Source organism: Chamaea fasciata, unplaced genomic scaffold (assembly GCF_029207755.1).
Source record: "Chamaea fasciata isolate MVZ Bird 193981 ecotype frontalis unplaced genomic scaffold, bChaFas1.0.hap1 SCAF_13, whole genome shotgun sequence".
NCBI classification, from domain to species: Eukaryota; Metazoa; Chordata; class Aves; order Passeriformes; family Sylviidae; genus Chamaea; species Chamaea fasciata.
In genome coordinates, this window is record NW_027094098.1 from 19268493 (window position 1) to 19280512 (window position 12020).

The 12020-nt window shown below is 48.7% G+C and overlaps 1 protein-coding gene across 1 annotated transcript in view; it reads right to left on the reverse strand.

The window, feature by feature from the left end:
- CRBN (cereblon) overlaps positions 1 to 11713 on the reverse strand; it is a 47430-nt gene extending 35717 nt beyond the window's left edge. The window contains exon 1 of the mRNA XM_066195654.1: positions 11665 to 11713. The gene's annotated coding sequence lies outside the window, so the exon portion shown is untranslated. The remainder of the gene's footprint in view (positions 1 to 11664) is intronic.
- Between the last annotated feature and the right edge of the window lie 307 nt (positions 11714 to 12020).

The following is a 12020-nucleotide window of genomic DNA, read 5'->3' on the forward strand; positions in this document are numbered from 1 at the left end:
GGATGAGGAGATTTCTGGGCAAAAAGAGATGCCAAAAACACCCAAAAAGGCTGTTGTGAAGAATTATTAATCAGTCCTTGATAAAGAGATGCAAAAGCAGGGGTAAGTAGCAGGACAAACCCACATTTCAAATACATCAGCCAGAAAAAAACCTGCAGCTTGAAGACGGTCTGGTAGAACAAATCACCATTTTCCTCCTTTTTCTTCAAACCAGGACAAAGCAGTGGGAAGTGTTGCTCCAAACCACTTCATTAATATCAGATCAGCTGCAAAAGACATTTTAGAAGCGGCTAATTACCAAACCTCTGATCAATGTGCAGTGGGCTGAAGGTTGCGGCTTCTGCAGGTTCCAGACCTCAGGTCCAAAGATGTTCTTCAGAGTCCCTGAAAAATTCATTTTCTTCACAACTCCCCTCATTATTTATTAATTCTGGATCACCATCATTTCCTCAAGCAGGAGCATCATTTTTCCTTCTCTTATCAAAACAGAGTCAGGAACTCAAGTGCCTTCCCCCAGGGTTTGAGTGTTCCCCCTTTTCTCCAAGCCAGGAACCCTCACATCCAGACCTTACATGGATCCAGCAGGAATTTACGTGAGATCCTCAAAGTCTTCAATGTTTTCTCTTTAGAAATTCCTGCCAAAGGCATTGGGTTTCAGCTGAGATAATGAAATTCAAAGAGATCACGACCTGGCAGTAGCTGGCCATGTAGAGAAGGTGTTTTGTCAGTACAAGTGGCACTTTAACCACCAGGACATTTCTTTCTGCACGTCCCCAATTCCAGAGGGATTCTGCACCTGTGGTGCCAGGGCTGGTCAAGCATCTCCCTGATCTCCCCAGCAGCTGTGGCCAGAGCTCCTCTGGCAGCTTTGTGTCAATTAGGGCCATGGAAATTCATCCCACTGGGTGCCTTCCTTATGGAAACGAGTCATTACACGGAGTCTTCGACTAATGCGAGCACAAAAAAATGATCTCTTTCCTCAGAGAGAGGACAGATGGTTCTCCCTCCTTGTGAAGGGTTGGTTTTTCAACACAAGCTGCCTCTCCAGTGGAGTGGAGGGTGGGGGGAGAATAATCTCTTAATTACTGCTCCACTGGCTGAAAGCACATTCTGGGAGCAGAAGGTATTAGATGGAGTTTTCTTACACCAAAGTCAGACATAAAAAAGAAACCACAGAACTGTTTGGGTTAACGGGAGGAAAAAATTATATTTAAAAAATCCCCGCTAGAACTGGGTGATCCTTCCCCACTTTACGCAGAACAACCTGAATCAAAGCCAGAGCGTCTTTTCTTAGGAGGTGAAACACAGACACCCAAAGAATTAAGTGACAATTCCTTCGTGTTCCTGAGTTATGGATTAGAAAAATCGTCTCAGCAGCACTGATCAATGGGAACTTCAAAGAGAAACACGGCCCATCCATTACAGTTCCTCCCAATTACATCCTTCTGCTGAGAACTGCATTTTATGTTCCTTCCAGGCTTCCAAAAACGAGGGAGCAGGATTTTAAAAAAACAGCTTCTACGCGATTTTTACCTTTTTATTGAATTCAAACACCACAGGACTGGTTATATTGGGAGTCAATTCCGAACTGCTGGTGCTACCTCTGAAATGGAAGCATCATTTTCAAACAAAAATCAGAAGCATCTCAAAGCTGTTGGTTTTTCTGATCATTTTCTTGCCTTTTTGTTGAGCTTCAACAAATTTTGTCTAAAATCCACGAATCATTTTGAGTGAGCTGAAAATCATTTACCTGACTTGGTTGGGTTTGCTGTGGGTTGCTCTCAGCTCTCTGAGTTTTGGAGAGGAGTCTGGGATTGTTCCCTCCTTTTCCGCTGGAAACCACAGAGAAATGTGACTCCATCCTTCTCCTTCCATCAGCCAAAGGCTTCCTTAACGTGGAGAATCCCACCTGAAGCCAGGAAAACACTGGAAAAAAAGGAAAAACAGCAGCAGCAGCATCTCCTGAGTGTTGGTACTTTTGTTTTGTGGAGTTTTTTTTACCTCCAGCCCACTGAGTGCCCAGCAGCTCCCGTCATTCCCAAATGTCCTGTTGGAGATGAGCCTGTTCTGGATGGTAATTCCCACCAGCTCCAAACCTGCCACACATTCCCTGTTCAGGGAGGAGCTCTCTGAGCCCTTCAGAGAGTTGAGGAGTAAGTTCTCTGTTGGAATTCTGGAAAGTTGGATTTTGGGATTTTAGTATACAGTAATACATGTGAGTCAAGATGGAGGATTTTGGACGTTGTCTGAGTCCTTCTTGTTCACCTCCTTCTTCCTTCTTCTCCATGGGTTTGGGTGGTTTTCTGTAATTGGGTGATAAAAGTCTGGACTGCGGGCCTTGGGTGGTCATTATTGGGTCAGAAACATAAATAATACAGGTGTCACCTCGTTATTGGGTAATTATAACTTAAATAACCTTGGCAAGAGTGAGGGGTGCTCCATTTTACCTCATTTCTCTAACTGGCTAGCTGGAGCTCACAGCTGGTGAGTCTGTAAATAATAAGAAATAATAAACATCCAAGTCCGAACACGAAATCTGCATTTCCTGTGTATTATTCATCCTGACCTTGGCAGAGAGAAAGAAGCCAGAACCTTCACAGTTCTGCACACAGGGCAGTGAATTATCCCCTGCTTTTCCTTCAGCGCTGGCTGATCCTGGCGCACCGAGGTGTGACCAGCAGCATTTCCTTTCTCCCAGCCTTTGGAATTCCCCAGGGCTGCTCAGCACCCCCCTTGGTGACCAGTCTGCTTTAAGTACCAGCAGCTCCCAATTAACTGATGTGTTCTTTAAAGATCATTAACCAGTCCTCACTCTCATTGCAGTGGAGCTATGGAATCACCCCCTGGCCATCCAGAATTAGCCAGGGCTTTGTTTGGTTTGCAGGGCGCAGATAACAATGGATTCTATTCAGGAAATTATGTACCAATTATCTCTGAAATTAGGCTGCACGCAGGGGACTGCTGAGCTGCCCTGGGAAAATTACAAGTTTTTCTCCCCCCTCTCCCACCTCCTTTTCCCAGCCCACCTCGATACTTCCCGCATCATCATTTATTTCTGCTGTAATTTGTTCTTACACAGCCCCAGCACCCAAAGAGCTCAACCCCCCCAGAGAAGGTAATTCTGGAGGTGTTCAGGTGTCTGCTCTGGGGTTTGTCCATCACCTGGGGGCTTGGGGGAAAGGCAGAGGGGTTCAGCTGCAACCACACAGTCACAGAATCCTTCAGGCTGGAAAAGCCCTCCAAGATCACCAAATCCAACCTTCACCCAGCAAACCACATCAAAAACTGCCTCATGACTCTTTTTTTTGAGCACAAAACCCCCAAGTGGACTCAGTTTGTCCTGGGTATCCTCCACTTCATGCCCAATTCCTCAACCTCTTACAAACTTCTAAGCACAAACCTTTGAGCAAAATTTCAGTAAAAACTCTTTGCAGAGGCAAAAAAGAGGAGATTCCTTTAGGCAGCAGCAGAAAGAACAGCTGAATGTTGTTCAGCAGTGGCTGATTAATCCTTTTCATTCAAAAATCATTTAATTTAAAGGAATAAAACTTGTTCTTGAAGCTCCTGCAAGGCAGAATGTTTAGCCCAGTTGAAAAAGCTGCATCTCATCAATGGTGGCTCCGTTTGGCCAGCAATAAAGTCACTTCCTTCCCTTCTATTATAATTATTTCCATGAGAAAAGTCAGAGCAGCAAATGTGAGCATTCCACATAATTAAATGACTATTATAATTATTAATTTTAAAATCATAGATATATTTTAACAGAATAAATTAGGTGCCAACAACAGAGCTGCCTCCTTGTGACCTAGACTGGATTTTCATGAAAACAGAAGTGAAGGTTTGCACTTGCAGCCCCTGACAAGAACCACAGCTCATCCACCCTGGCCCAAACATTCCCAGAAGACAGAGGGGATGCTCTGGGCCCATCTAAGTGACAATAATCTCATTTCTCCACAGCTTCCCAAACCTCCCAATCCCACACACCATCCCGTTAATGAGGGTTCCTCTTGGAAATCCCAGCTGGTTTGGATGGCTGCCCGTGTGGAAAAGCTGCTCTGCATCCCGGGGTTCATGGGCTGCTTTGTGGAAATGAGGAAAAATGCCTTTCCTACTTCATCCTGCAGGGAGGGAGGTTGTTTGAGGGGTTTTCTTAACAGGAAAAGCTGCAGCCTGAGCCCTCCCTGGAGGGTGTGCAGCATCAGCAGCTCCCAGGGGCTGAGCTGGACCAGCACTGGACACAGCGACCTCCCAGGAAAACTTCCAAGTGCTGCTTTCCCTGACTCAGCCACTCCTCAGCCCTGAGCGAAGGGCCATTTCCCTTCAAAAGACCATTTTCTGGGTGAATCAAGCATGGCACTGCGGTGTCAGGGCAGAGCAGGAGGTCCAGGCAGCAGAGGAAGGACAGGACAGAGCCACTCAAAACACAAAACACCCACCAGCAGCTGAGTTATGGGTCTCTCCCAAAGAGACAAAGTTGATTTTGGGCACTTCCTTATTTACATCCCACCAGCCCAAGCCCTTTTGGGGATTTTTATTTGCACAAAGAGTTTTTTTCTGCCCCTTCCAAAACGCTGTTTGTGTGGAAAGAGCTGATGGAGCACCAGAGAGGAGTTTGTGTTCCAGCAGGGCTGGAGCAGCCCTGCGCCCCTCCAGTCCCTGTGTCTGCTGCTCCTGAGCTGCTGCCAGCCCACGGGGAGGGGGGCAGAGCCTGCCAGACCCCTCCTGCCTGCTCTGACGGCACAGGAGCCTCGGGGATGGCTGTGAGTGAAGCTCCAGCTGCAGGTTGCGGCTGCAGCAGAGACCCTCAGCACCCAGTGTCTGCTGAATTAGCTTAATTCGGTTTTCTTAGCTGAATTTAGAATAGGAAAAATCGTAGCTGGGACAATTTTAATCTAGCCTGGCCGAAGCCATCGTGGCTGCATCCGGTGCCCTTTTCCTGCAGCAGTGAACTGCCCAAAGTTGTCTTGGGACCATCCCTAATCTGATCCAGAGGAAGGTGGCAATGAGGCTCAAGCAGGGTATTAACAAAACGAGGCAAAGCTCTGCTCTAACAACTCCTGGGGCAGCCTTTGGTGGGGTGTTCAGGGTGGCAGCAGACAGCCCTGCTCCCCCCGGCACCTGCCGCGCCGCTTCACAGCCTTTCCTCGGGATCTGCCTGGGAAATGAAGATGCTCTTGCCAAACCCCCTCCTGCCCAGCTCCTGCCTGCTCCTCACACCAAAGGAGCCCCGTGCTCAGGTGGATCTTTGCGATGTCTCTCTTCAGCCTGGCAGGTAAACCTGGATCCAAAAAAATAAAAAAAATGTGTTCAAAAATTCACCTTTAGGGGGGTAATTAGTGTGCAAGGATCATCGCTCGGAGTCCTTGGCACTGAGAAACATCTCAGAGAGTTTAATCCCGGCCTTGTTAAGGCTGAGTGTGGCACAGGGCTGGGGGGGACCTGCCCTGCCTGTGCCCTGGGGGCTCCCGGGATGTGCTGAGGTGGCTCTGGGTTCCTTCCCACTGCTCAGGCATTCCAACCACAGATCCTGCACAGAGCCACGCTGAGGTTTTTTCACCTGTCACTTGCCAGAACAGCTCCCAGCTTTGGGCATTTTTCTACCAGCAAACGGGCTTGTCGAAGAAATAAATGTTTATACAGCACGTTGGATTTATCGCTGGAGTAAATCAGGTGATGCTGGGGAAAAATAGGAGTGGAAATCATCTACAGGCATGGCGGTTTGAGAGATCCTTCTTCCCACAGCACCTGAGCCAGGGAACCTCTCAGGAAGCTCAGCACACTCGGCCCAGAGCCCAGGCTGGTTCCATAGCAGTGCCTTGGGTCTTTAATCACTCCACAGACACAACTCCCACTGATACCAGCACAGCTTTTGCATTCTTGCAAAATCAGCATCTTTTTTCGGTTGGTTCTTTTATATATATATATAAATATATACAGCAAAATCACATGCTCAGCTTCAGGGGGAACTGGGTGGCAAAACCCGAGTGAAAATGTCAGGCAAGTCTCCTTTTTGACCTGACTCAAAATTAAAAATGTAATAAATAGCACTTAGCAGAGAGCTGAGGAAACGCTCTGAGAGCAGTGAGTGGGATCCTTGCTTTGGGCACAATGTGTAGGAAAATAGGTGCATATAAATACACTTCTAAAGCATCAAGATTCGTGTATGAACTGAAAACAAAGACTTCCTACATACCCACACTGCAATCCTACACACAGACACCAGGCTTCTGAATTTGGGTTAGAAGCACCGAAGAGGAAATGTTTACATTCCTGCATCTTCTGTGAAACTGAAATGAAAATTGGTTTGAAATGAAACAAGAAGGATGGAGAGGATCTTTTTACAAGGGATGGAGTGACAGGACAACGGGAATGGCTTTAAACTCTCAGAGGGCAGGGCTGGGTGGGATACTGGGCAGGAATTGTTCCCTGTGAGCGTGAAGAGGGGCTGGGATGGAGTTCCCAGAGCAGCTGTGGCTGCCCCTGGATCCCTGGCAGTGCCCAAGGCCAGGCTGGACACTGGGGCTGGAGCAGCCTGGGACACTGAAGGTCTCCCTGCCATGGCAGGGGTGGCTCTGGATGGGATTTAAGGTGCCTCCCAACCCAAACCACTCTGGGATTCTGGGATTTAAATGCCTGTGTAAACTCTGGAGGTCAAAGCAGTTCATGGTCCAGTGGGGCAGGATCTGTGTGTGGCCCTGGATAAACCCAGGTTATCTGAGGCAGCAGCACTCCCCTGCCCTCCCCGGCTCCGCACACACACAAGGAGCAGCTCGTTAATTAAGGTGATCATTAAATTAAAGTTCCCTTGCACGGCTCCCAGTGCAGAGGAGACGAGGCTCTCCCAGCTCCGCTGATTTATGGGACCCTCAGGGCACTTGGCTCATGTGTCCACAGCCCAAATTCTCCTGGATTTCAGCAATCCCAAAGCGTGGCCTGTGCTGGCCTCAGCCTTGTCCTGGCACTGCCCTGTGGCTGCAGCTCCTGTCAGACAGAGCCAGGAGGGGATGCTCCGCTGCACTGCTGTCCTCTGGAAGCCGCAGGGATATTGCTCTGCTGCACTGCTGCCCTCTGGAAGCCGCAGGGATATTGCCCCGCTGCACTGCTGCCCTCTGGAAGCCCCAGGGATATTGCCCCGCTGCACTGCTGCCCTCTGGAAGCCGCAGGGATATTGCCCCGCTGCACTGCTGCCCTCTGGAAGCCGCAGGGATATTGCCCCGCTGCACTGCTGCCCTCTGGAAGCCGCGGGGATATTGCTCCGCTGCACTGCTGCCCTCTGGAAGCCGCAGGGATATTGCCCCGCTGCACTGCTGCCCTCTGGAAGCCGCAGGGATATTGCCCCGCTGCACTGCTGCCCTCTGGAAGCCGCAGGGATATTGCCCCGCTGCACTGCTGCCCTCTGGAAGCCGCAGGGATATTGCCCCGCTGCACTGCTGCCCTCTGGAAGCCGCAGGGATATTGCCCCGCTGCACTGCTGCCCTCTGGAAGCCAAAGGGATATTGCCCCGCTGCACTGCTGCCCTCTGGAAGCCGCAGGGATATTGCTCTGCTGCACTGCTGCCCTCTGGAAGCCGCAGGGATATTGCTCTGCTGCACTGCTGCCCTCTGGAAGCCGCAGGGATATTGCTCTGCTGCACTGCTGCCCTCTGGAAGCCGCAGGGATATTGCTCTGCTGCACTGCTGCCCTCTGGAAGCCGCAGGGATATTGCTCCGCTGCACTGCTGCCCTCTGGAAGCCAAAGGGATGTTGCCCTGCTGCACTGCTGCCCTCTGGAAGCCGCAGGGATATTGCTCCGCTGCACTGCTGCCCTCTGGAAGCCAAAGGGATATTGCCCCGCTGCACTGCTGCCCTCTGGAAGCCAAAGGGATGTTGCCATCCCCTTCCAGTGCCACCCTTGGGTCCTCTGGAATGCCAGGTCACAGAGCTGCCAGCTTCCCAGGACAGCAGAGAATCATTTTCCCCTTCTATATTTTTGTACTTACTCAGATATAAACTTATTCTTGGGGAAAAAAAAAAAAATCTCTTGGTCCATGAGTTACACCTCTGGGTAGAAACAAAACCCTTTTTTTCCTAAAAATAAACCAGCCTGACAGAAACCCGGGAGTTTATCAAATTTTTGAGGGACTGAAAAACTCTTAAACTTCACTTAGGATCCAGTTTTCCTGCAGCAGTTTCTCAGGCCTGGTAGAAGCTGGAGATACTGGAGTGCGGAACAGAGATATTCCCAGATTTATTGTCAGCCTGACAATGATTATGTAGCCCATTGAGATGGAGTGGGGTGATTTAGTGGTTTTGGAGGCATTTGTCAGGGTTGATGAATGCATCTGGTGATGCAGGCAGTGAAAATGTGAGATTTCCAGCCCGTGGCAGATAAAGGATGCTGCTTGATACGCGGGGTTGTGGCAGGGGTTAGAGAAGGGCATAAAATTTTTATTTGTTTCTCATTTAGAGTTTTAGAGGCAGATGGGAAGGAAGATAACACTTCCTTCAGCTGAAGAGGCTGTGGGGAGGGTGTTTCCAAACTGATATTTGGCTTTCTTGTGCCCCTGGTTTCTCACCTGTCACCTGCGCTGGGCATCCAGGTGGGTGCACTCAGGGACACCTCGAGGGATCTCCAGGCTCCCCCAGCGTCCCCAGCTCTGCAGAAAGACGAGCAAATACTGATTTTCTCATTTGCCTGCTACAGAGCACGCTAAGGTTTGATACAAAGCCAGCTGGAAATGAGAAATTGCCTTCAGACAGGTCCAAAATATGGGCATTTTCTTAGACAAAATGAGTTAAACAAGCTTTTGAAATTCCAGCCATATCCAGACAATCTACAGCTCATTTTGGTTTCAAGTTCACGGATAGAAACAGGTTCTTAGGAAAGCAAGGTGTTTTGAGGTGTGCTTTATACTGAATTTGTACACAAATGCCAGAATGGTTTGGGTTGGAAGACACTTTAAAACTCATCCAATAACACCCCTGCCATGGCAGGGACACCTCCCACTGTCCCAGGCTGCTCCAAGCCCCAATGTCCAACCTGGCCTTGGACAATTCCAGGGATTCAAGGGCAGCCACAGCTGCAGGGCCTCAGGGAAAAAAAAAAAAAATATTTCCCATAATTGAATGAAACACCAGGGAAAGAAAACCCAGGTCAGAGGCTGTTTAAGGCAAAAAAAGAAAGGAAATTGAGGATCCTGTTGCTTCGAGAGCAGTGAAGAACAAGCCTTGCTGCACTAATGGATATTTCTGAGTCAATTACGTGCCAGCGCTGGTCCATTTTCCTGGAATGTTCTATTCTTTAGCTTTCAGATGGAAATACTCTATTTTAACTAAGAGATATATAACTATTATCTATTTTACCTTATATTATTCAGGGTTTCCAGGGCAAATACATTCCATTCATACCGAGCAGAAGCAAACCCATGCTCTGCTTCAGCTCAATCCCAAGCTCAGCTCTCACTTAACAAAACCAGCCCGAGCTGTGCTGGAGCATCAATCCATAGAGAAGTACTTAGGAGGAATAAATTGATTTTCTCATTGCTCTATGTTGGCTAAAAATTATTCGATTATGTATTTAGCTGCTAATGGAAACTCATTAGTAGATTTTCATTTCATGCTTGTTTGCACCTGCAATCCATTTCTCCCTGTCCAAAGCAGTGTTTCACTTCGGTTCCGTGCTATAAATTTCCTTGCATGTGAACTGATAAGCGTCAGCCAAAATTCAGTGTACGTGGTGTGGAATAGCTCGGGGGCACGGCTTTGACAGCAGCAGATCCCCGGTGATTCAGGGGTGCTGTTACTGTGTGTATTGATGGCCTAACTCGCCTCCTTGTTCCCTCATTTACTTCGTTATCCTCGTTAGTGTCGGCTCCTTGGCAGTGTCCTGTTGGCTCCGTGCTGGCTCCTGGGCATCTTTGTAACCCACAGATGGGACATTCCCACCTTCGGGAGGGCTCCCTCCTTCCCACTCCCTGTTTTTTTCTGTGGGATGTGAATCCAGTGGTGTTCAATCAAAGCTCAGCTCGGCGGCCTCTGGCTCTGGTTGGGGGGAGATGATGATGTCTGTGGGAACAGCGCCCAAATCCAGCCACAGGAGAAACCAGGCTGAATTTCTCCTCCCCATCCTTCGCCAGCTCCCTGACGGGTTTGTGCCTTGGGATGTGCAGCGGAAGGAATCAGGCCCTGCTTCCCTGGGATCTGCTTCCACCTCCCAGTCACAAGCCCTGCCCAGTTTGGGCTTAGCTCTGCCTCCCCTTCTGCCCTCTCCTCCCCCAGCAGAACCCAGGCAGACCCCACACGGGTGGAAAGCAGAGCTGTCACCCCGAGTCACCCACCCAAAATCCCTTCAAGCATTCCCCGCTCAGTCCTGGACCACCCTGAGCCGCAGAAATGGATGTGGTTGGAAAGGCTCCTGCTGGGAGCAACTGGGAACGAGGAGAGCGGAGATCAGAGGTGCAGCAGTGGTAGATGACCAGAACCTGCTCAGCTCATAAAATGTTGTTTTGGAGTGACCCACACCCAGGTTAGTGAAGCAGAACCTGATCATAATAATTATGTCATTTTTTGTTTCCACAGGAGGAAATGAATAAGTTGTTCAGCTTCAGCAGAATTGCTCTGAATTGATCCAAATATGAGAACTGACTCTCGGTGTTGCGTACTGGGGCGGCTCCCACAGAGAAAAAGGCATTTGCTGTAAAAATATCTATTTTATCAGGTAGCTCAAGCCTCTGGGGTCTGCCTGCATTCCCCACCCGGGTAACTGAGAGCAGGAACAGCTCTGAATGTGCTTGTTAAGTGGGCCTGATCAATACAAATCTATTTCTCAATTAAGTAGAAGATCCTGGTGTATGTGTATTGCCTGCAGGCCAGAAGAGTTCAGAGGAAAAACTGGATTCCAGAATACAAAGTTGTGTTGGTTTTGCTCTGTGTTTTAAATGAGCTTTACCAGCATGCAACTGCAATCCTTGTGAACTCTGCAGATTAAATTTCCTTGCAGTAATGACCACTAGGAATTAGTGAAATGTTAATCTTCCCACCTGCTGTGTATGATTATACACGAGTCTAATCAACCTGATTACAAAAGAAAGTAATTTCTGCTTTTACGGGGTGGGTTTTTTTTGTTGTTTTTGTTGTCTGCTTTAGTTCTTCCCGAGGAACTGTGAAATTCCTTACCCCTTACCCCGTATTTTAAAGCAAAAAAATAATGATTAAATTAAAATGTGTAAAGGGGAGCAACGGAGGCTGATAGTAATTGCTTTACAAGAGATAGAGTAATTGATGCTCTGAGGATTTATTGCAAAGCGTGGAAGTGAATTAGGAACCTGCTTTATCTGGATTTGCGTCGCTCTGATGAAGTCACTGCGTCTCTGTGTCTTGGTTTCCAGCTAAACTCTCCTTAACGAGAATGCTAATAATCACAGTGGCACTCAAATTGTTTTAGGGGCACAGGAGGATGAGGGGCACATTCTGCTGTCATTTAAAGCCCCAGTCACCTTTCTGCTGCCAGCCCTGAGACGATGGGAGAAGGAGGAAATGCGCCTGAATCCATCAGAGATTGGATCCATCCAACTCCTTGAAAATTCCAGCCGTGTCCAGACAAGTGGGTGATTGTAAAGACAAGCTAAAAACCTACATCTGATTGTATTTCTTGGCTTAAAGCCTTGTTAAAGCCGGGCCCACATACCTTGGGAGCAGGTACTGCAGTGCAGAGAGGCTTTTCCGAGTCAGAAATGCAGGAAAAGGAGGGTACAGAGACCTGAAAACACAAGGAATGTAGGGTAAGCCACAGCACACGTTGTCCTGCTTCATCCAGCAGTCAAACCGAGTTTCCTGAGCAGCCACAAACCCCAGAACATCTGAACTCCACCCCCTGCTTGCCCACTGCACATGGAAACACCTGGGATAATCCCTGGATTCAGAATCATCACATCCAGCCGTGTGATCAATGGATGGCTGCCAGTTATCCAGAACCACTCCAGGCCTGAGGGGCATCACTGCACAGGCAGGGTCAGCATTCCCAGGGCAAGGAGAGGCCAAATG